This window comes from Pan paniscus, chromosome 1, assembly GCF_029289425.2.
Source record: "Pan paniscus chromosome 1, NHGRI_mPanPan1-v2.0_pri, whole genome shotgun sequence".
Classification (NCBI taxonomy): domain Eukaryota; kingdom Metazoa; phylum Chordata; class Mammalia; order Primates; family Hominidae; genus Pan; species Pan paniscus.
This window is the reverse complement of record NC_073249.2, coordinates 126,420,960-126,446,825: the sequence shown is the minus strand read 5'-3', so window position 1 is coordinate 126,446,825 and position 25,866 is coordinate 126,420,960. Positions and strand designations below refer to the sequence as shown.

The following is a 25,866-nucleotide window of genomic DNA, read 5'->3' as shown; positions in this document are numbered from 1 at the left end:
CTTACTGCAAATGAGAACTTTGCATACGTGGAGAAATTTTGACTAGAAAAGTCTTACTGGGGAAGATAGAGTGTCTGAGGAAGTGATCAAATTGGCTGACAGGAACTCCTCTTTCCTCATGGCCTTAATTGGTTGAGGTGGCTACCACTTGTGAAAGGAAGCTGACTGACTGCCACCCACAGCCACCTCATCCTTAGTGGTTGATATAGTTTCTTTCATAAAGTCTGGAGAGAATCTTTCTCCCACAGGTGTCACAATGCTTTGGGGTTCTTTTGAAGTTGCTCTTTGTCTTTCAGTTTTTTAAAATCCAGTACAAGTTTCCCCAGAACTAGGTCAGAGAATATCAAGATGACTCAAGCCAAAGTTGCTCCCAAGAGTCCCCATCTCCTCTGAAAATCAACCACAGTCCCAGCAAGCTCTTGGTTCTCTATCCACTCCTCCCATCACCCATTCTCAGGTTGAGGGTATGCCTCCCATCCCTCTCTCCTTCAAGTTTATCCCACAGTTTTAATTCCTGGGTCCCAAATACTCGTTAAAAATATCATTCATCTTTTACAAAGAGAGAAAGAAAAAGTATTTTAGAATGTGTCCTCTTTACTGTCTCTTGCAAAAAGCCCTAATGTTTCTCAGTGACTCTGGTCACTTCTGTGGAGATAGATTGGTCTCTTCCTTGGACCATTTCATCTCATATGAAATAGGTGATGCCACATTTATCTCTTTAGCCTTATATTCTTCTATGAAAAGCGGTCTTTTTTAGCAGTAGCAAGGGATATTTTGGTGAAATTGCTTTTGGCCACTGAACATAATGATTCAGGATACTTCTGGGTTTAAAAAAAATAGCTTGTTATGGATTTATTATCCACTAATTAACTTACACTGAACTTAACCATGGTGTGGCTTCCTTGATGCAATTATAAAACTCATTTCAACAATACAAATGGAAGTGCAGTGGCCTCTCCTCATCCTGATGGACTCAGTAGGCTCCCCCAGGTGTATCAAGCTAGAGCTATTTTTCTATTTTTCAGTTTTTCTATTTTCTGATCTCTAAACCCTGCCTATTGGTCCAGAGGTTAAATTCAGAGTGATCTATAGAAACATGGCCCAGTTTCCCAAAAACATAGTTGAGATTTGGGACAGATTTCCCATGGACTGGGAACCAAGGTATAAAATCTTGTGTTTGTAAAATCAAATTTTGCAATTTGAAATTCAAATAGGCATACAAAATCATGAAAATATAAGGATGTAGGGTGAATTTCATGTGATTCACAGGTAGAAACAAATGGTGAAGTGAAGCAGAACCCTCAAATAAACATTTTTTTATGAGAGAAAGAAAATGTTATGAGATAAAATATAAATGTGGTGTTGAATGAAATCCCCAAATGGAAAAGGGAGGAGAGGAGCAGAGAGGTTCTGAGGAGACAAGCCAAGATTGTGAGGCTGTGAGGGGCTGGGAACCAGCCACAAGTTCAGGCCACAGAAGAGAATGGAAGGGGTAGTAAGTACTCCACAACCTGGGCCAGCTTCTACATCAACCACTTGGCTTCGACTCCATGTAAAAAAACCTAGACATCATGACTATATAACCTGAGAGAATCTCCATATCTAGGTGTGTGGATTCTAGATTTTTATTTCAAAATAATCTTGGGCACTTACTCCCTGATACTGGGCTCCTTCTCTTACCTCACCCCACCGATCCCTGGGCCCAGGCTACTACAGTTGCCTCACGTCACATACAATCTGTGCTTGCCTCTGTTTAGGAGGATGCCAAAGACCATTAAGACCTAAATAAGGTTTTCTTACTAAGTAAGTAAAAAATTGGAAATAAAGAAACATTGGAGGGAAATCTGAAGTTTTCGTGTTGGGGAAGGACTGCTTCATTTCTGTGCTTCTCTGGACCCTTTCCTCTGAGATGGGGGAGGTGATCCTGAGCCTCACGTTTGTTTGGATTGTGAAGCCCCAGGGGCTTCTGAACAGACTGTTCTTGATTCTAAGGCAGGACTGCTGAGAGTGCAAAGTTCAGCCTTAAAAATAACATCTCTATCTCTCAACTGGGCAAAGGGCCTTGCACTTTGGAATGAGACAAAAGGTAACCATGGGATTTTGAACTTGAGCAAAGAGAGGGGGATTGTGGGTTCTGGGAAGCTGCTTTTTTGGGGCTTTTTTTTTAAAGGAGAAAAATTGACAGTTTATAAATTGGCCAACTTGCTAGTAGATAATCAGTTATTATTGTCACTTGTAGATAGTGTCTGGCAAAATAGAGAGCTGGTAAGAACTAATGATTGCTAGGGACTCTGGAACCAACCTGGTGTCTCTCCCTCAATTTCTTTTCATTTTTCACAGAGCCCATTTCAATTAAGATAATTAAAAGGCTATTATAATTTGTGAAAGCCTGGGCAAATTATTTATATTTCTTAGTCAGTTTCCTTTCTGTAAATCGGGGCTAAAGGAGGCTTGATGTGAGAAATAAATAAGATCTGACTGTAAAAACCCTAACACATAGTAGGCATGCCATAAGTGCTAGTGCCTTCCTCTCTCCACCTCATTTATTGGCTGACTTCTTTATTCCTTTCTCTTGGTAAAGACTGACAGGTGGAAAGTAAGTAAGAATGATGTGAGGAAGGTCTACCTACTGATTTGTCCTGATAAAAGAGAAAGATTTATTTAGTAAATGTTCACTGAGCGCTTTTCATGTGAATGTGCATGCTGGGCAGTAGGGAAATGATGAAATTGTACATTATACATTTGATGCCCTCAAGGAGTTTTTAGAGTAGTAGAGAGGCTGAGACAAGATTAGATAAGGGTTCTATAAACTGGTAAATAAGAAGCACTCTGGGAATGGGTAGGAAATGTAAAGTCATTTCTGGTTGGATTCATCGTGGTGTTGGGGACAGAATGGAAGCAGCACTAACAGTGCTTCTCAAGTGCCGACAGTGTGATGATGAGCATGCGTGTATGATCTTATGCAATACTCACAGCAATTCTGTGTAGTACACATTCTTAGATTCATTTTACAGGTTAGGAAATCGAGGCTCAGAAAAGTTAAGGAACTTATCTGAGATCAAGTAATTAGTAAATGGTAGAGTTGGGGCTCTAAACCAGTTATCTGACTTCTTAACTCTTTTTCCCTATCCCACATTGCTTCAAAGTATTAGGGACAAAAGATAGTTCTAGACAAAATGACCACTGTTCATAGGTGGAGATGGAAGAGGGTTCTTTCTTTTGCAGGTGAGGGAAGAACATGAAGAAAGTCCTGAAGCAGGACAATTTATTCTCACTTTTGGCTATGTGATCTTTTCAAAGCAGTATTTCCATGAGGCAGATCCATTAAACAATTAGATGTATTGTACCATGAGGACAATTTAGGAGCAATGTAGGGCTTATATAGAAATGCCACTGATTAATTACAAAAATGGAGAGGACTTCTGCTTGGTACAGTCACCTGAAAGCCAAATCCCAATTCTGGCTCTGCCATTGACTTCCTGCAGTTCCAAGGCTCTAGGAATAGCGACTGTCCTCACATGTCTCAGCTACCTTCCTCTTTGTAGTCATCTAGGCATCAAATGAAAGGCTTTTTTTTTTTTTTTTAAAGAAATCTTGTTGAATTGTCTCCATATTGTTGCTCTGTTCAGACTCCAGGGACACAGAGTTTCTGGGCAATCTGGAGCTTCTCCAGGAATGCTAACCTTCTCTGAAGGGGGTTGCTCTGAAGAGGCGAAATGCTTGCCTTTCAAAAATACATCCTTAGGGAGGCTATCAGCTGCTTCATTTTTGCACAGTCAGGGAAATTTTATCCTCTGGTAAGGGATTTGAGAACAGTTGGCTGTGGTTGCCTAAAAGACTCCACAAGGACAAATGTCCAGAGCACAGTCACCCCCATTACCCAGAGGCCAAGGTCTCTTTGTTTATACCTCTTGTAGCTTTTCCTGCATTCCTGTCCTGTCTGTCCCAATCTTATACCCTGTTCTGAGTCTAGAGAGAGTCACAGTCATTGGAAGTGACTCCTATAAGAAGCCAATATGTGGTGTAACTTCTTCCTTCATTCATTAATTTGTTAGTTTGTTCATTCATTTTAGGAGTATTTTCTATTGTTAAGAAACACTTGTTACATAACATCAATGTTTTCCTAACTATGAGTCATAAAGAGGATACTAGCTTCCTTTGTTTTGTTCCTACAAAGACACATGAAAATAGGGTTTCTAAAAAATTAAGTACTTTGACAAATGGCATTTTTTGCCCCCTTACCCCAATCAAGTGGTTGGAACCCATTTACTGTGGAAATTTTGACACTAAAGGTGAACCAGTTTTAATCTTAACTCTTCCCTCGAGACCCGTGAAAGATCAAAGAGGAATTTAGAGAATTTAAACAAGTGGACAACCAATGGTTCAGGTCCATGTGTGCAGCTGGAATCCACCTCTATCCGGTATCCACTAGGAATAGAGTCTCCTTCTGGCAAATTCACTCTTCTGAAGGCTGTGGATTGGTCTAGTTTGGGTTGTGGGTGGGTCTGAAGATACAAGTCACCTGGGACATCTTTCTCAGTCTCTATGTCTCCATCAATCAAATGATAGCATCATATAGTGTTTATATATTAATAAAAGTTTTGTTCCTTATTATGTCATTAATCCTACCTCAAGTAGATTAGGATATATAATATCCTAGATGTAATAAAGACTGTGAAGAGGGTTCATCAAGAACTTCATTACCAATGGTGTATCAGGTAGAAAGAGAGCATCCCCTGAAGGGGATAAGGGAGATTTTATACTCATGTATCAAACCAAATGTCAGCCAGAATACCAGCATGAAACAGGAATAACTCAGTGGAGTGAGCAGGCCCCAGACAAATGTGTAAAATAGCTGCGGTTGCCTTTTGATATCTTCCATGCTCCTTGTTTCTGCCTTTCTCTCATTCCAACTTTAACAGTACTGTCACTAGCCCATACTCATCTCTCTCTCCCTCTCTGTCTCTCTTTTTCTTTATCAAATCTCCAATATCCAGACATGATCTGAAATGTATTCCCTCTAGGGGCTAGAAGTGACTCAATTTGATATTTCACTCATGAGACATTGAATGTAATAAAAAAAGGATGGAGGTCTAAATATGGACTTTCATACATCTGGGAGCTGAGTGGAAGTGTCTTAAGGGATGAGAGCTTTGTGGAGACACTGGAGTCAAGTGATATAGGTGATTTAATTTACCCTGTTAGACTTCTCAGCAGCATATGACATGTTGACAACTCCCCTGTTTTTGAAGGCAAATTTTTATTTTTTTAAATTATATTTAATTAATTAATTAATTAATTAATTTATATGTTGCCCAGGCTGGAGTGCAGTGGCTTGATCATGGCTCACTGCAGCCTTGACCTCCCAGGCTAAAGTGATTCTCCTACCTCAGCCTCCAGAGTAGCTGGGGCTACAGGCACACACCACCATGCCTGGCTAATTTATTTGTTTTATAGAGATGGACCTCATTATGTTGCCTGGGAGAATTATTCTTATTTTTCTGTACAGAAAATGCAACAATGTATGGTTAACCAAGTTTAGTGCAAGTGTTTCAGCTTTTGCCTTTTCCTGCTTGGCAATATAAGCCACAGATTTAGGACCCAGGACATTGCTTTCCCAGTGGTGGCAGATCTCATCGTATCTGTCATTGTCATTGGTCCTGATAGCTTCCCTCAGCTTCATCAAAACTCCTCTGTCTTCCCAGTTAAACTGTGTGAAGGCGACAGTGGTGCAGGTCTTCCTGTGGACTAGACGTCCCAGTCTTGCCTTCCCCTTGATAAGGCAGTAAGGGACCCATATTTTACAACACAGGGCAGGCAGAAAGACAACCAGCTTGATGGGATCCTCATCGTGTTCAGTCACCACCAGTTGAGACTTCTTGTTCTCTACCACGGTGATGATAGTATTGAAATTGCTTGAAGGACAGGTGGTCTCTTAATGGGGAGAGCCCCTTTGCTGTCAGCTCTCTTCTCAGCCCAGGCCAACAGTCTCTGCTTCTTCCCTTGCTTTGTCTCTGGATTGCACTTGTGGGCCAGCTTAAGCAGTTGAGTAACTGGCAGTCCAAGGCCTGAGTGAGCTGGTTAATGGCAGGAGGAACTTTCGGCCGCTCATGGAGGATAGCCCTTTGCCGCTGCGACTGCATGTAGTGGGGCCATTTGACAAAGCAGGTGAGGTCCCTTTTGTGTGGTATATCCTGTCCAGTGCCAAAATTCTTAGGCCTTTTCTCAAACAGGGACTTCCCACCTTCTTGGCCTCCTGGTTCTTCATGACAGCAGAGGTGAGTGCCACTTTCTTCCCCTTGGCCTCCTTTCCTTTCAGCACCTTAGGCAGTTGGAGGACAGGGCGACAACTGCCTTTTTTAAGAAGCCATCTCCTGTCTTGGATTTTCTGTCATCATCCTTTCCTGCTCCCTCCATTTCACTGTCCAAAGCATCTCATATCTCTTTGTTCTTCTCTAAACAGCTTTAAATATTGCTGTTCCTAAGGGATTATTCTCAGGCCCTCTTTATTTCTTTCTCTAAACTCTCCCCCTAGGTTGCCTTGTCTATTATCAAGGCTTTAAATACCATCTTTATGCAGATGTCTTCCAAATTTTTATATCCATGCCTCTGAGCTCCAGACTTACCTAAAAGTTTACTTGACATGTCCAAGTTAAAACAGCTAAGTCAAAACTCTTTATTTTTTTTACCCCTACAACTAATTTCTTGTCTCTACCAGTCTTCCTTAGCTTAATAAATGTCAGTGCCACCCACCTGGTTTGTTATTAAGAGCCATCTTTCATTCCTCTCTTTTCCTCACCAGCTATATCTGCTGCATCATTGATATGGTTTGGCTGTGTCCCCACCCAAATCTCATCTAGAAATGTAGCTTCCATAATTCCCACGTGTTGTGGGAGGGACCGAGTGGGGGATAATTGAATCATAGAGGTGATTTCACCCATACTGTTCTTGTGGTAGTGAATGAGTCTCATGAGATTTGATGGTTTTTATAAGGGGTTTCCCCTTCCACTTGGTTCTCATTCTCTCTTGCCTGCTACCATGTAAGATGTGCCTTTGCTCCTCCTTTGCCTTCTGCCATGATTGTGAGGCCTCCCCAGCCATGATGAACTATGAGTCCATTAAACCTCTTTTTCTTTATAAAATACCTAGTCTCAGGTATTTTTTCTTAGCAGTATGAAAATGGACTAATACAATCATCAAGTCCTAAATTCTACTACCAAAGTACATCTGAAATCTAGCAGCTTTTCTCTGTCTCCATTGCCACCATCCTAATTTATGCCCCACTGTTGTTTCTCCCCTAGACCTCTGCAATAGCTGCCTTCCTTATTACACCAAATAAGATTATATAAAAAGCAAAAGTGTAGTGGTTTAGAGTGAATACTCTGGAGAGATACAACCTAGGTTTGAATCCTGGCTCTGCCTATTACTAAATATGTGAATTTAAGCAAGTTACTTAAGTTTTCTGTGCTGCAATTGCTTCAGCTACAAAATGATGAGAATAATAGCACCTGCCTTAATATTAAGTGTATTTTTTCCATTTGATTAAATTAGTTTTTTAAATGAGAAGAATTGTGCCTAACATAGAAAACTCATTAATATGTAAATAAAATCATGTTATTCAGTGCTTAAAACCCTTTAGTGGCTTCTCATGTACTTGATATAAAATTCAAGCTTCAAATCAGAGCCTCTAGGTCCCATGTGACCTGGCCCTGCCTCCACCCTGACCTCAACTCTGTTCACTCTCCCTCTCTCATTGTACTCCAGACACACAGGGCTTCTCTCAGCTTCCCAGACATGCTAAGCTCTTTGCTGTCTCAAAGGCTTCTCTCTTTCTATTCCGTCTGCCTAGAACCTCCTCCAATTCCTGATTCCTTTGCCTATTTCAGATTCAGCCTAAATAACACATCTCGTTAGCAACTTTCTCTGGCCGTGTTATTTAAGGTAGGTTGCCTTCCTTTGTACTAGAGCTATTTTGTTTTGTTCATATCACTTACTATGTTATTTAGTAATTTCATTTGTTGTTGTTTTCTGCCATCCTCACCAAAATGCAAGTTCTGTGAATCCAGTGACATGAATATTGTGCTCATTGTTGGATCACTGGTACCTAACACAGTGCATTGCACATAAGTCCTCATAAATATTTACTGAATGAATGAAATGAACAATTGCTAGGCCAGTCTTGACTTTCAGAAGAAACTCAAGTATAAGCCAGAATTCAAGCTCTGCAGGATGTACCAAATAATACACCAACAAGTACTGGCCACATGAGTTGCTTTGGTATTGAGTAAAACAAGCAATATGGTGGTAGTTGTCAGCCTAGTAGAGGAGAAAATTCTGAATATGGAGACAGAAGTCCTGGGCTCTTTGTCCAGGATCTGATACTAACCATCTTTGTGACCTTGAACAGGCTCAACACATCTCAGAAACTCACTCTCTCACTGGAGAATGAAAGTGGTTGAAATAAGCAACCCCTAAGGTTCCCTCCAGCATAACATTTATTCTGGATGCAACATTTCTCCATAGAGAAGATAAAATCAGCACATAATTTGGTTCTCACGTTGGAGATAAATGAATTTTAGGAGAATTAAGAAATCATCCACAGATGCTAGGATAGATTCTCCTTAGAGTATTTTAAATACGTGAGAATTTATCCATTCGATAATTATTTATTGATTCCTGTGTGCTCTCTGGAGTCATGCCCACTGTTACCTTGCCTAAATGCAGCTCCTCTACTTTTTCTTTGTTTGCACAGCTCACAATTTAAGCAATATTTCACTACACACACACACACACACACACACAAAGACAGATACACACATGTGTATGCAGTCATGCAAACACACATTTTCTTTAACTCTAAGCTTTTATTCTTGCCTTGTTTCCTAGAAAATCCTCTCTTCTATCAATTTATTAAGAAAAAATATCCCAAGTCCTGTTAGATAAGGATTATTGGGTTGTAATTTTACCAAGAAAGGGAAGGCACATTCTCCACAACTTCTGTCCCACTCATCTCCAAAGCCCTTGAGTGTGCCCAGGGCCCTGCTAACAACTTCTATAAAAGTCTCTATCCACTTCTTCCTCTCTCATGCACTCAAACACTTTTTCACATTTTAAAAACAATTTTAAAATCTGTTTGACTTAGCTAGTAATTCACATTATTATGATATTAAGATTAATATTCAAATGATATAATTTTTATATATTTTATAATGTGATTATACAGTGTTTTAGTCACATTTGGGAATAATGAGCTCTCTTAGGTTTGGTAAGCCTCCATGCAGCATTTCTTATTGTCCAAATTCTACCCATTCTTCCAGAACCAACTCACGTGCTGCCTCCACCATAAACCTTGCTTTATTTCTTTGTCAGGAAGTAACCTACCCTTCCTTTGAACTCCTGTAGCACTTTATTCATTCATTTGCTTATCTATCCATTTACTCATTCACTTATTCACTGTTCATTACTATCTCATTACATAGTAGGTGGTAAATATCTACTATGTGTAAATAAAAATCTCTTCTCTCGTGGAGTTTATAATTTAATGGAGGAGACAGACAAAAATGTGTACATATTATGTTAGATAGTGATATGTTAGATGGTGATATGTTTCATGAAAACATAAGGCAGGATTATTATTTTCATGAAAAATAAGGCAGGATAAGGTTATAGATAGTTTTGACATAAGGGGGTAGCCTCAAGGAGAAAGGTTCTTTAATCAGAGACCTATCAGGAGTGAGGGAGTAGGCTGGAAGACGGGTACAGGGGAAGAAAATTTTAAGTGGAAGGCCAGTATTTTAGTCTATTGGGGCTACTATAACAAAATACTTTAGACTGGGTAACTTAAAAACAACAGAAATTTCTCACAGTTCTAGATGCTGGGAAGTCCAAGAAAACATCGGCAGATTCAATGTCCAGTGAGGGCCTCCTTTCTCGTTCATAGGTGACTCCTTTTCTCTGTGCCCTCACATGGTAGAAAGGATGAGGTAGTTCTCTGAGGCCTCTTTCATAAAGGCACTAATCCCATGCATGGGGACTCAACCCTCATGACCTAACCACTTCATAAAGGCCCCACCTCTTTTTTAATTTAAAAAAAAAATTTTTATTATACTTTAAGTTCTGGGGTACATGTGCAGAATGTGCAGTTTTATTACATAGGTATACACGTGCCATGGTGGTTTGCTGCACCCATTGACCTGTCACCTACATTAGGTATTTCTCCTAATGCTATCCCTTCTCTAGACCCCCACCCCATGACAGGCTCTGGTGTGTGATGTTCCCCTCCCTGTGTCCATGCTCATTGTTCAACTCCTACTTATGAGTGAGAACATGCAGTGTTTGGTTTTCTGTTCTTGTGTTAGCTTGCTGAGAATGATGGTTTCCAGCCTCATCCATGTTCCTGCAAAGGACATAAACTCACCTATTTTTATGAAGGCCTCACCTCTTAATACTATTGCACTGGGGATTCAGTTTGACCATGTGAATTTTGGGGGAATATAAACACGCAGACCATAGCATCCCACCTGTAGGCCCCTAAAATTTTATCATTTTCCCATAAAAAGTACATTCATTCCATCCCAATAGGCCCCCAAATCTTAACTCATTCCAGCATCAATAGTTCAAGTCCAAAGTCTCATCCAAATATCATTTAAATCAGATATAGGTGAGACTCAAAGGTGTGATTCATCCTAAGGCAAATCTCCTCCAGCTATGAGTTGATGAAATCAAACAAGTTAGGTGCTTTCAAAATATAATGTTATGACAGGCCTAGGACAGACATTCCCATTGCAAAAGGAAAAAACAGGAAAGAAAATGGATAATAGGTCCTGACCAAGTCTAAAACTGAAGAGGGCAAATGTTACATCTTAAGGCTTCAAAATAATCTTCTTTGACTGGAATTCCCATCTTCCAGACACACTGGCTGGGGTTGGGTCCTTAAATCTCCAGTAGCACCCATAGCTTTGCTGGGTACAGCCCATGCTGCAGTTGTCATGGGTAGAAGTCTGGTGCCTTTGGTTCTCTTAGGCTGGAGTTGCATGCTGGTGGCTTTAACAGTCTATGGTGTTGGAGGTTGTCCTGCCCTCATTAGGCATTGCCCTAATAGGGGCTATCAGTAATGACCCACTCCTGTGGCAGGCCATTCTGTGCCTGGGCCCTGCTGCTCTCTGGGACATCCTTCCAAACCTAGGGAGGCAGCCATACCTCACAGCTTGTGTACTTTGCACACTGCACTTTGTGCTAGGTTCCTCCTCTCTGGGCAGGGAAAGTCAGCAGCCCAAGTCAGGGGCTTATAGATAAAACTCCCATCTCCCTGGGACAGAGCACTTGGGGGAAGGAGCAGCTGTGGGCCCAGCTTTAGCAGACTTAAACGTTCCTTGTTGGCTCTGAAGAGAGCAGCAGATATCCCAGCACAGTGCTTGAGCTCTGCTAAAGGACAGACTGCCTCCTCAAGTGGATCCCTGACCCCCATGCCTACTGACTGGGAGACACCCCCCAGCAGGGGTTGACAGACACCTCATACAGAAGAGCTGCAGGTGGCATCTGGAAGGGGCCCCTCTGGGACAAAGCTTCCAGAGGAAGGAACAGGTGTCAATCTTTGCTGTTCTGCAGCCTCTGCTGCTGATACCCAGGCAAACAGGGTCTGGAGTGGACCTCCAGCAAACTCCAGCAGACCTGCAGCAGAGGGGCCTGACTGTTAGAAGGAAAACTAACTAATAGAAAGGAATAGCATCAACATCAACAAAAAGGACATCACTCAAAAACCCCATCTGAAGGTCACCAACATCAAAGACCAAAGGTAGATAAATCCATGAAGTTGACAAAAAATCAGCACAAAAAGCCTGAAAATTCCAAAAACCAGAATGCCTCTTCTCCTCCAAAGGATCACAACCCCTTGCCAACAAGTGAACAAAACTGGATGGAGAATTAGTTTGACAAATTGACAGAAGTAGGCTTCAGAAGGTGGGTAATAACAAACCCCACTGAGCTAAAGGAGTATGTTCTAACCCAATGTAAGGAAGCTGAGAACCTTGAAAAAAGGTTAGAGGAATTGCTAACTAGAATAACCAGTTTAGAGAAGAACATAAATGACCTGTGGAGCTGAAAAACACAGCACGAGAACTTCATGAAGCATAAACAAGTATTAATAGCCAAACCAACCAAGCAGAAGAAAGGATATCAGAGATTGAAGATCGACCTAATGAAATAAAGTTTCATTTTATGAAATTTTATAAACTTTATTCATTTTCTCTAATGAAATGAATGAAAAAAGAATGAAAAGGAATGAACAAAGCCGCCAAGAAATATAGGACTATGTGAAAAGACCAAACGTACATTTGATTGATGTACGACCAGCCCTAGGACTGGGCTGGGTCAGATCTGAAGCCAGCACAGCAAAGGCCCTTCCCTTCAGGGTGGTGAGTTCTCCCAGGCCCCAGGTGTGTCCAGAGATACTATCTGGTGGCCAGGGATTAGAAAAAAAAACATAGCATTTTACCTGATATTCTATTTTACTGTGGCTAAGCTGACATTCAAACCACAATACGATGTCCTTTCTGCTTTTGCCTTTCCTTTCCACAGGCAGAGTAGCCTGTCCCTGTGGCCACCATCACCACTGGTCCCTGGAAGGTTCTGTCGGACCAATGCTGATGTTTGTTTAAAGTCCATTGTCTCTTCTGTCAGCTTGTGGTAAATGGTGCCAGGCTTGGGACTCACCCTTCTGGCCCAAGGCAGGTCTAGAAATGCTGACCAAGAGCCTAGGTCTCAACTTGGGGGCCCCAAGTGCCTGCTTGTTTGCTCTACCTTACTGTGGCCGAGATGGTACTCTATTTTTGGTTCTTGTGACAGTGCCTTTCTATGTGCAGATAGTTGTTAAAATTTGGTGTTCCAGTGGGGGATGAATGGTGTAGGCTTCTATTCCATCATCTTTCTTTGCCCCCCTGATTTTCTTTTTTATTTCTTCTTTGACCCCAGTGGTGTTCAAGATGTGTGTTTGTTTGATTTCCACATATTTGTGAAATTTTCAGGTTTTCTTTCCACTATTAATACCTAGTTTCACTCTATTAATAAAGATACTTGGTATTATTTCAGTCTTCTTAACAATTTTAAGATCTAATTTGTGACCTAACATGTGATCTATGCTGGAGAAAGTTCCATGTGACTTGAGAAGAATGTGTATTCTGCTGCTGTTAGGTGGCATGAACTATATATATCTGTTAGGTACATTTAGCCTATAGTGTTGTTCAAATCTTTTGTTTCCTTATTGATCTTCTATCTAGATGTTTTATGCATTATTGGAAGTGGGATTTTTGAAGTATCCTATTATTTTATTGCTATCTATTTCTCCTTTCAGCTCAGTCAATGTTAGCTTTATATATTTAGGTTCTCTGAAGTTGGGTACATATACATTTATAATTGTTATATATTCCTGGCAGATTGACCCTTTTATCATTATGTAATGTCCTTTTTTCTCTCCTGACAGTTTTTGGCTTAATGTCTAATTTTTTTTTCTGATATGACAATGCTTGCTCTCTTTGGTTACCATTTATAAGAAATATCTTTTTTCTTCCTTTCACTTTCAGCCTATGTAGGTCCTTAAATCTAAAGTGAGTTTCTTGTAGACCGCATATAGTTGTGTTTTGATTTTTAATCCACTCAGCCACTGTATGCCTCCCTCAACTCACTAGACTGTGCCAGTCCTGTCATAAATCCAAGACTAGAAAGACACAAACTAGGCCTCTTGGAAGCCCCCTCAGAAAGTTGGGGGTACAGGATATGTATTAACTCATTCCTTCCCTTGGAAGAAGCTGGGAGCTAGCGGGAATCTTCCTGATTATGTGTTGTTGTGCTAGGAGCAGGGATCTGGTGACAGGGTGTCTTGACTCTCCCTACTAGCTTCCATGAGTCTGGTTTCATGTTTGCCCAGGTTGCAAGAGACTTTCAATTAGTTTCTTAATTTCTCATGAAAGGAATTTGTGAATTGTTGCTAAATTAGTTGCTAGTGGGAGGGGAAATATTCAGGGCTTCCTACTCTGCCATCTTGCTAAAGTTACCTCCTATCATTTTTTAAAATAGGTTAAGAAAAATATTTTGAAATAATCAATAACATGAGATTATATATATAATCTGCTTAATAGAATGACTAGCACATAATATGTGCTGAATTCTATCTGCTAATACTACTGGTAATGATAGTAATTGAAATATTCAATAACATGAGATAATATATATTACATTCTTAATCAAATGACTGGTACATAATATGTGCTGAGTGCTATCTAATAATACTACTGGTAATGATAGTAATAATGATAATAATGATATTAACTTGCCCAATGTCACAAAAGCAGTGATGCTAAAATTTAATCCAGGAGTCCTGATAATTTTGAAAATCAGTTTGTCAAAGTGATTCTGTATTTATTTTATATATTATACAAAAAATGTTCTTACACAGGAAGCTTGATAAGGAAAAACAAGTCAATCACCCATAATTCTACCATTTCAATATAATAGGTATCATCGTTCAATGTGATTTTAGATTTATAAAGTTTGCTTTAAAAAGTATTGCTGGTCAGGTGTGGTGGCTCACACCCGTAATCCCAGCACTTTGGGAGGCCAGTGAGGGTGGATCACCTGAGGTCAGGAGTTCAAGACCAGCCTGACCAACATGGCGAAACCCCATCTCTAATAAAAATACAAAAAATTAGCCGGGTGTGGTGGTGGGGACCTGTAATCCCAGCTACTCAGAGGCTGAGGCAGGAGAATTGCTTGAACCTGGGAGGCAGAGATAGCAGTGAGCCAAAATTGCGCCATTGCACTCCAGCCTGGGTGACAGTGTGAGATTCCCTCTCAAAAAAAAAAAAAAAAAAGTGTTGCTGATGCTTTAATTTGTCCTCTACATTCTAGGAACCTTCTGTTTTTGTTTTTGCTTTTGTTTTTTCAGGGCAGAAAATAAACAAGCAAATTGTTTTTTCTTGCTCCTTTTTTTCCATAGCCTTAAAATATCTAGACTGTACATCCAGTTATTGTAAATTAAAATTATGATAGATCAGCAATGATTCAGGTAAAAGAAAAGTTTATAAAGAGAAAAACTGGAAAATGTTGATAGTTGTGGCTATGGAAATACCTAATGATTTATTTGATTGAAACATAATATTAATTTATCTGATGGAGTTAAATACAGTGTTATGATGAGCAATCTATCCCTTCTCATCTGTTCTCTGACTAAAGTTATATTATCACAAAGGATATTGAAGAGGTGTTCATCATTTTCTTCTCTTTTACACACACTATCAATGTGAGAATTCATATATACCCCTTATTCTGTTCCCCCTGCCCACTCCACCCCCAGTAATCTCTTAGCAGTGATTAAAAAATAGCTTTATTCATTTATATCAACTTGTATTTTTTAAATAAATAATAGAAATCCAATTAGAAATTCAATTAAAATTTGACTTTGCTAACCTCTCTTTGAGATGGATTTCTGACCTCAGTAGTATTAGAGTCTTCAGCTCATCAAAGACAGTAAGTATGCTCATGATACTTTTCAGAGGGAAGAAAGAACGTAAGCACTATGTAACTACTACCTTAGTCTTGGCTTCCATTTGTCAACGTTGTTTCTTGTACTTCTGTAATGGTTACCTATCTAATTATCTTGTCTCCATTTTCTGTATCCCAAATTTACCCCCTATATAACCATAAGAATTATATTCTTTTAATAACAGACATTTGATCATATTGTCCTTCAATCTTTCCCCTTAATGTCTTTCAGTGCTTCCGCAATACCTTTAGGATGAGTCTAAACTTTTTGTTATGGTATACAGGGTCTTTCATGATCCAGATTCTTCTTATCTCCCCAACCTTATGCCTTTTTATTTCACATTAAACATTCAGCCATATCTACAACGGAAGTTCCTAACATATGTTATTATTTATTGTGCCTTTTTGCTTTTGCATCTGCCTTTTCCTTCCCTTAGAACACACTTACCCTCCTTTTCCAGGGTAACTTTTCATCCTTTATAAATCAGCTTTTGCATCATCTAATGGTCATGTTTCATGACAGACACTGTATGCTATGTGTCCACCGAGTGCCACTTCCTCTTTCCCCTGAAATTACAATTAGACTGCTTTCCTAGGCTCCCTCAAAGTTAGATATGGCCTAGTGACTCAGTTCTGGTGAATGTGAGTGAAAGTGATTTATATCACTTCCAGATCTGCCTCTGAAAACATTCCATAGAATACTCTATGTCCTCTCCAGTTCCTCATCTTCAGGGCAGATGTAATGGATCCTGGAGGACTTTAAGATCCTAGTGAGTGGTAAAGACACTAGACTGAAAAGCCTGGTAACCCCTTGGGCCCTCTGACTAGGCACATGCACACTGGACTACAGCATGAGCAAGGAGTAAACTTACATTGTGTTTAGTCTCCTTACATAGTGTTTAGAGTTTGTTGTAGCAGTTAGCCCACAATGACTAATACACTTCCTTTGGTGTCCCTTTTCCTCCAAAGTCCCTACCACTCTGAAAAAGTTATATGTGAATAAAGCACCCTTATTCTCAGGCCCAGATCTAGGACTGGTTTATTTATCTAAATGCAAAAGTGAAAGTTTTCTTCCTCCTAAAATTCATATTCTGGTGGCCAAGACAGCTAATAAATAATAAAACCATAAAATGTAACTTTAATCAATGATAAGTGCTATCAAGTGAGATAAGGCTGGATAAGGGGATGGAGGATGGAGGGTGAGGGGTATTTTTTTTATAACGCATCAGAGAAGGCTCTTCTGATGATGTTACGTTGAACAGGCTCTGAATGTGCAGTGAGAGATAAGCTGTATGTAGTTTGAGAACTAGGCAGGGAATAGAAAGAGTTAAGAAACAGATGCAGAAAATAGTGTCGCTGTTTTATATTAGGACTATTAATAGCACGAAGAAGAGCAAGAACACTGATATGGCAGGAGCGCAGTGAATGAGAAGGAAAGAGGCAAGAGGGAGTTCAGGGAAGTAGTCTCAGGTTACAGAAAAACTTGAAGGGCCTAGGGTTTTACTCTTTCGGAAGTTGGGGGAGGGGCACTGGAAGATAGTGAGCAGTTGAGTGACTTTTTTTTTTTTTTGTAAATTGCCTCGTCTCAGGTTTGTCTTTTTTATTTTTATTTTTTTTTATACTTTAAGTTCTAGGTACATGTGCACAATGTGCAGGTTTGCTACATGTGTATACATGTGCCATGTTGGTGTGCTGCACCCGTTAACTCATCATTTACATTAGGTATATCTCCTAATGCTATCCCTCCCCCCTCCCCCCACCCAACAACAGGCCCCTGTGTGTGATGTTCCCCACCCTGTGTCCAAGTGTTCTTATTGTTCAATTCCTACCAATGAGTGAGAACATGCGGTGTTTGGTTTTCTGTCCTTGCGATAGTTTGCTCAGAATGGTGGTTTCCAGCTTCATCCATGTCCCTACAAAGGACATGAACTCATCTTTTTTAATGGCTGCATAGTATTCCATGGTGTATATGTGCCACATTTTCTTAATCCAGTCTATCATTGATGGACATTTAGGTTGGTTCCAAGTCTTTGCTATTGTGAATAGTGCCCCAATAAACATACATGTGCATGTGTCTTTATAGCAGCATGATTTATAATCCTTTGGGTATATACCCAGTAATGGGATGGCTGGGTCAAATGGTATTTCTAGTTCCAGATCCTTGAGGAATCACCACACTGTCTTCCACAATGGTTGAACTAGTTTACAGTCCCACCAACAGTGTAAAAGTGTTCCTATTTCTCCACATCCTCTCCGGTACCTGTTGTTTCCTGACTTTTTAATGATCACCATTCTAACTGGTGTGAGATGGTATCTCATTGTGGTTTTGATTTGCATTTCTCTGATGGCCAGTGATGATGAGCATTTTTTCATGTGTCTGTTGGCTGAATAAATGTCTTCTTTTGAGAAATGTCTGTTCATATCCTTTGCCCACTTTTTGATGGGGTTGTTTTTTCTTGTAAATTTGTTTAAGTTCTTTGTAGATTCTGGATATTAGCCCTTTGTCAGATGGATAGATTGTAAACATTTTCTCCCATTCTGTAGGTTGCCTGTTCACTCTGATGGTAGTTTCTTTTGCTGTGCGGAAGCTCTTTAGTTTAATTAGATCCCATTTGTCTATTTTGGCTTTTGTTGCCATTGCTTTTGGTGTTTTAGTCATGAAGTCCTTGCCCATGCCTATGTCCTGAATGGTAATGCCTAGGTTTTCTTCTAGGGTTTTTATGGTTTTAGGTCTAACATTTAAGTCTTTAATCCATCTTGAATTAATTTTTGTATAAGGTGTAAGGAAGGGATCCAGTTTCAGCTTTCTATATATGGCTAGTCAGTTTTCCCAGCACCATTTATTAAATAAGGAATCTTTCCCCCAATTCTTGTTTTTGTTTGGTTTGTCAAAAATCAGATGGTTGTAGATGTGTGATATTATTCTGAGGCCTCTGTTCTGTTCCATTGGTCTATATATCTGTTTTGGTACCAGTACTATGCTGTTTTGGTTACTGTAGCCTTGTAGTATAATTTGAAGTTAGTAGTGTGATGTCTCCAGTTTTGTTCTTTTGGCATAGGATTGTCTTGGCAATGCGGGCTCTTTTTTGGTTCCATATGAACTTTCCAATTCTGGGAAGAAAGTCATTGGTAGCTTGATGGGGATGGCATTGAATCTATAAATTACCTTGGGCAGTATGGCCATTTTCACAATATTGATTCTTCCTACCCATGAGCATGGAATGTTCTTCCATTTGTTTGTGTCCTCTTTTATTTCATTGAGCAGTGGTTTGTAGTTCTCCTTGAAGAGGTCCTTCACATCCCTTGTAAGTTGGATTCCTAGGTATTTTATTCTCTTTGTAGCAATTGTGAATGGGAGTTCACTCATGATTTGGCTCTCTGTTTGTCTTTTATTGGTGTGTAGGAATGCTTGTGATTTTTGCACATTGATTTTGTATCCTGAGACTTTGCTGAAGTTGCTTATCAGCTTAAGGAGATTTCAGGCTAAGATGATGGGGTTTTCTAAATACACAATCATGTCAACTGCAAACAGGGACAATTTGACTTCCTCTTTTCCTAATTGAATACCCTTTATTTCTTTCTCCTGCCTGATTGCCCTGGTCAGAACTTCCAACACTATGTTGAATAGGAGTGGTGAGAGAGGGCATCCCTGTCTTGTGCCAGTTTTCAAAAGGAAAGCTTCCAGTTTTTGAACATTCAGTATGATATTGGCTGTGGGTTTGTCATAAATAGCTCTTATTATTTTGAGATACATCCCATCAATACCTAGTTTATTGAGAGTTTTTAGCATGAAGGCTGTTGAATTTTGTGAAGGCCTTTTCTGCATCTATTGAGATAATCATGTGGTTTTTGTCTTTGGTTCTGTTTATATGATGGATTATGTTTGTTGATTTGCATATGTTGAACCAGCCTTGCATTCCAGGGATGAAGCTGACTTGATCATGGTGGATAAGCTTTTGGATGTGCTGCTGGTTTTGGTTTGCCAGTATTTTATTGAGGATTTTTGCGTCGATGTTCATCAGGGATATTGGTCTAAAATTCTCTTTTTTTATTGTGTCTCTGCCAGGCTTTGGTATCAGGATGATGCTGGCCTCATAAAATGAGTTAGGGAGGATTCCCTCTTTTTCTATTGATTGTAATAGTTTCAGAAGGAATGGTACCAGCTCCTCTTTGTACCTCTGGTAGAATTCGGCTGTGAATCCGTCTGGTCCTGGACTTTTTTTGGTGGGTAGGCTATTAAATATTGCCTCAATTTCAGAGCCTGTTATTGTTCTATTCAGGGATTCAACTTCTTCCTGGTTTAGTCTTGGGAGGATGTATGTGTCGAGGAATTTATCCATTTCTTCTCGATTTTCTAGTTTATTTGTGTGGAGGTGTTTATAGTATTCTCTGATGGTAGTTTGTATTTCTGTGGAATCGGTGGTGATAACTCCTTTATCATTTTTTATTGCAACTATTTGATTCTTCTCTCTTTTCTTCTTTATTAATCTTGCTATTGGTCTATCAATTTTGTTGACCTTTTCAAAAAACCATCTCCTGGTTTCATTGATTTTTTTGAAGCATTTTTCATGTCTGTATCTCCTTCAGTTCTGCTCTGATCTGAGTTATTTCTTGCCTTCTGCTAGGTTTTGAATGTGTTTGCTCTTGCTTCTCTAGTTCTTTTAATTGTCATGTTAGGGTGTCAATTTTAGCTCTTTCCTGCTTTCTCTTGTGGGCATTTAGCGCTATAAATTTCCCTCTACACACTGCTTTAAATGTGTCCCAGAGATTCTGGTATGTTGTGTCTTTGTTCTCGTTGGTTTCAAAGAACATCTTTATTTTTGCCTTCATTTTGTTATGTACCCAGTAGTCCTTCAGGAGCAGGTTGTTCGGGTTCCATGTAGCTGAGTGGTTTTGAGTGAGTTTCTTAATCCTGAATTCTAGTTTGACTGCACTGTGGTCTGAGAGACAGTTTGTTATAATTTCTGTTCTTTTACATTTGCTGAGGAGTGCTTTACTTCCAACTATGTGGTCAATTTTGGAGTAAGTGTGATGTGGTGCTGAGAAGAATGTATATTCTGTTGATTTAGGGGGAGAGTTCTGTAGATGTCTGTTGGGTCCACTTGGTGCAGAGCAGAGTTCAATTCCTGGGTATCGTTGTTAACTTTCTGTCTCATTGATCTGTTTAATGTTGACAGTGGGGTGTTAAAGTCTCCCATTATTATTGTGTGGGAGTCTAAGTCTCTTTGTAGGCCTCTAAGGACTTGCTTTATGAATCTGGGTGCTCCTGTATTGTGTACATATATATTTAGGATAGTCAGCTCTTCTTGTTGAATTGATCCCTTTACCATTATGTAATGGCCTTCTTTGTCTCTTTTGATCTTTGTTGGTTTAAAGTCTGTTTTATCAGAGACTGGGATTGCAACCCCTGCCTTTTTTTGTTTTCCATTTGCTTGGTTGATCTTCCTCCATCCTTTTATTTTGAGCCTATGTGTGTCTCTGCACGTGAGATGGGTTTCCTGAATACAGCACACTGATGGGTCTTGACTCTTTATCCAATTTGCCAGTCTGTGTCTTTTAATTGGAGCATTTAACCCATTTACATTTAAGGTTAATATTGTTATGTGTGAATTTTATCCTGTCATTATGATGTTAGCTGGTTATTTTGCTCTTTAGTTGATGCAGTTTCTTCCTAGCCTTGATGGTGTTTACAATTTGGCATGTTTTTGTGGTGGCTGGTACCAGTCGTTCCTTTCTATGTTTAGTGCTTCCTTTAGGAGGTCTTGTAAGGCAGGCCTGGTGGTGACAAAATCTCTCAGCCTTTGCTGGTCTGTAAAGGATTTTATTTCTCTTTCACTTATGAACCTTGGTTTGGCTGGATATGAAATTCTGGGTTGAAAATTCTTTTCTTTAAGAATGTTGAATATTGGCCCCCACTCTCTTCTGGCTTGTAGAGTTTCTGCTGAGAGATCCACTGTTAGTCTGATGGGCTTCCCTTTGTGGGTAACCCAACCTTTTTCTCTGGCTGCCCTTAATATTTTTTCCTTCATTTCAACTTTGGTGAATCTGACAATTATGTGTCTTGGAGTTGCTCTTCTTGAGGAGTATCTTTGTGGTGTTCTCTGTATTTCCTGAATTTGAATGTTGGCCTGCCTCGCTAGGCTGGGGAAGTTCTCCTGGATAATATCCTGAAGAGTGTTTTCCAGCTTGGTTCCATTCTCCTCGTCAGGTTCAGGTACACCAATTGAATGTAGATTTCGCCTTTTTACATAGTCCCATATTTCTTGGAGGCTTTGTTCATTTCTTTTCACTCTTTTTTCTCTAAACTTCTCTTCTCACTTCATTTCCTTCGTTTGATCTTCAATCACTGATACCCTTTCTTCCAGTTGATTGAATTGGCTCCTGAAGCTTGTGCATGCGTCATGTAGTTCTCGTGCCTTGATTTTCAGCTCCATCAGGTCATTTAAGGTCTTCTCTACACTGTTTATTCTAGTTAGCCATTCGTCTACTCTTTTTACAAGGTTTTTAGCTTCTTTGCAATGGGTTTGAACATCCTCTTTTAGCTCAGAGAAGCTTGTTATTACTGACCATCTGAAGCCTTCTTCTCTCAACTCGTCAGTCATTCTCCATCCAGCTTTGTTCCATTGCTGGCAATGAGGTGTGTTCCTTTGAAGAAGAAGAGGCACTCTGATTTTTAGAATTTTCAGCTTTTCCGCTGTGGTTTCTCCCCATCTTTGTGGTTTTTATCTACCTTTGGTCTTTGATGATGGTGACGTACATACAGATGGGGTTTTGGTGTGGATGTCCTTTCTGTTTGTTAGTTTTCCTTCTAACAGTCAGGACCCTCAGCTGCAGGTCTGTTGGAGTTTGCTGGAGGTCCACTGCAGACCCTGTTTGCCTGGGTATCACCAGCGGAGGCTGCAGAACAGCAAATATTGCAGAACAACAAATATTGCAGAACAGCAAATGTTGCTGCCTGATTCTTCCTCTGGAAGCTTTGTTTCAGAGGGGCACCTGGCTGTATGAGGTGTCAGTCAGCCCCTACTGGGAGGTGTCTCCCAGTTAGGCTACTCTGGTGTCAGGGACCCACTTGAGTAGGCAGTCTGTCTGTTCTCAGATCTCAAACTTCATGCTGGGAGAACCACTACTCTCTTCAAAGCTGTCAGACAGGGACATTTAAGTCTGCAGAAGTTTCTGCTGCCTTTTATTCAGCTATGCCCTGCCCCCAGAGGTGGAGTCTACAGAGGCAGGCAGGCTTCCTTGAGCTGTGGTGGGCTCCACCCAGTTCGAGCTTCCCAGCTGCTTTGTTTACCTACTCAAGCCTCAGCAATGGTGGACCCCCCTCCCCCAGCCTTGCTGCCTCCTTGCAGTTTGATCTCAGACTGCTGTGCTAGCAGTGAGTGAGGCTCCGTGGGCCTAGAACCCACTGAGCCATGCGCAGGATATAATCTCCTGGTGTGCCATTTGCTAAGACCATTGGAAAAGTGCAGTATTAGAGTGAGAGTGTCCCAATTTTCCAGGTACTGTCTGTGATGGCTTCCCTTGGCTAGGAAAGGGAATTCCCCAACCCCTTGTTCTTCCCAGGTGAGGTGATGCCCCACCCTGCTCCATGGGCTGCAGCCACTGTCCAACAAGCCCCAGTGAGATGAACCTGGTACCTCAGTTGGAAATGCAGAAATCACCTGTCTTCTGCGTCACTCATGCTAGGAGCTGTAGACTGCAGCTGTTCCTATTTGGCCATCTTTGACATTTTGAAATAATTGCTCTGGCTAATGAGTAGAGAATAGTCTGGGTCGTGGATTTATGTAGGCATACTCTCACCTGCCTGCAATGCCTTTGGCCCACCAAAGACTTTATCTCCAGTTCCTCCTGATCTAGGAAGTCAAAGCTATGTGCTTCAGCACTTTTTTCTGTTGGTCTCATGTCTGACCTCAGGTGATTTCCCTAATTTTCATCTCTCAAATGTGTTGCCAGAAACTCTGGTTGCTTCTGTTTTTCAGTGAAGTAAGAAGTAAGCCTTTAGTTAGATAAGAATGGGAGTGTTGATGGGAAGAAAGAGGAGACTGGTTGGCTTTGAAAGTGGGAGAGTAAATTCAACAGGGAAATGTAGGTTTTAAAATTTTTGCTTTTTTATGAAGTAAAAAGGGATCAGGCAGGGATCAGCATTGTGTCCAAGATGAGCAAGAGAAATATTAAAATATATAGTCTTTTCCCAAGAAATGTCAACTAATTGGAGAAACAATGAGTACCACATGAAATAATTACATGGCTATATTTCATTCATTCAACCACTATTAATTCAACAATAATTTATTAATGCTTATTCCAAAGCAGAAGACTAAAACACAGGTCCTACTCTAAGTTTAACAGAGAAAAAAATAAAAACAAGTTCTTTAAAATGCAAATCAAAACTACAATGACATATCATTTCACCCCAGTTAAAATGGCATATATCTGAAAGACAAGAAATTACAAATGCTGGTGAGGATATGGTGAAAAGGAAACCCTCATACACTGTTGGTGGGAATGTAAATTTATGCAACCACTATGGAGAACAGTTTGGACGTTCCTCAAAACACGAAAAATAGAGCTACCATATGATCTAGCAAGTCCATGGCTATGTATATACCCAAAAGAAAGGAAATCAGTGTATTGAAGAGATATCTGCATTCCCATGTTTGTTCAGTTCTGTTCACAACAGCAAAGATTTGGAAGCAACCTAAGCGTCCATCAACAAATGAATTGATAAAGAAAATGTGATACATATGCACAATGGAGTACTATTCAGCCATAAAAAAGGATGAGATCCAGTCATTTGCAACAACATGGATGGAACTGGAGGTCATTATGTTGAGTGATATAAGCCAGGAACAGAAAGACAAAGTTTGCATATTCTTACTTATTTATGAGATCTAAAAATTAAAACAATTTAACCTATGAACATAGAGAATAGAGGAATCGGTATCAGAGTCTGGGAAGGGTAGTGAGGGAGGGGCTGGGGAGGTGGAGATGGTTAATGGGTACAAAAAATAGGATGAATGAATAAGACCTAGTATTTGATAGCACAACAGGGTGAGAATAGTCAATAATAATTTAATTCTACATTTTAAAATAACTAAAATAATATATAACTGGATTGCAACACAAAGGATAAATGCTTGAGGGGATAGATGGCCCATTTTACATGATGTGATTATTAGACATTGCATGCCTGCATCAAAACATCTAATATACCCCATTAATATATTAATATGTACCTACTATGTACCTACAAAAGTTAAAATAAAATTTTATTTAAAAATTAAAGATAAAAATGAGTTCTCTAAGAGAGGTGTGTACACAACACTATGAGAGCACCAAACAGGCAACTACCCAGTTTGTTTGATAGAGGGAATATGTGTGATCAAGAACAGCTGTAGATAGGTGAGCTGAGTCTTGAAGGATAAATAGGAAAGTCTAGATACATGGGTGGAATAGGCAGAGTAGTAAAAGACTCAGTAGAGAATTGAAAATACAATGTAATTCAAAGATGAGATTATCACTGGGGTTTGATGTAGTCAGGGAAGGCTGCATAAAGGAATTGGGACTTGAAAAGACTTGAAAGAGAACAAATGGGTGTAGATTTTAGGCTGGGAAAAGTGTATATAACAGAGGGAGAATATTCATGGCGTATGCTGGGGATGATTAGGGGAAATACGTGATATGAGCAGTCTTAATCTTAAGCACTGTACATGTACAAGTTGCCTTCTTCTGCGGCGTTGTAGGTGTGATGGGGTAGAGAGAGGCTAGATGGAGTGATCGGACTAGATTGTAGAGGATTGTGCCTCACTCCAGGGTATATATCTGATGTTTAATTGTCTTCGGATGAATATGAAAGAAGATATTTTCCCCTTTGTCTATTTCTGCCTCAGATAGCCCTAGCACATTATTGTCTCTACTCTGGTTCCTTCAATTATGGAGAACATCTGGTGATGGACTACCATCCCGCAGGAGGGAAGCTAGGTGGCACTGCATTACTGCCCAGCAACTGCTCCTTCAGGAACCTTTGGTTTTAAATCAGTGTTGATGAATATAAAACCATGCAGCGAGAAAAATGGCCTGGAAACCTTCTAGAGAAAGGAATTTTGTTTCTTTTGTAAATTTTAATGTAATGAACTATTGTTATTTGGCCCAAAATTAGCTAGCTGATCTGCCTGAATTCTGCTATCAAGGACATAACTCTATCAGCAGATGAAGATCACATTGTATTTTGCTATTTGGGAAATTCTTTATTATATTCTGTAAGGAAAGTGTTGAAGTTATTAAAGATATGTCACTATCTCTTTCTAACCTTCCATAAAGGGAAAACTGTCC

General features: G+C 40.0%; 1 pseudogene; it reads right to left on the bottom strand.

Annotated features, from left to right (window-relative positions):
* Positions 1-2,543: 2,543 nt before the first annotated feature.
* Positions 2,544-12,663, bottom strand: LOC129397714 (large ribosomal subunit protein eL8-like; annotated as a pseudogene).
* Positions 12,664-25,866: the final 13,203 nt, after the last annotated feature.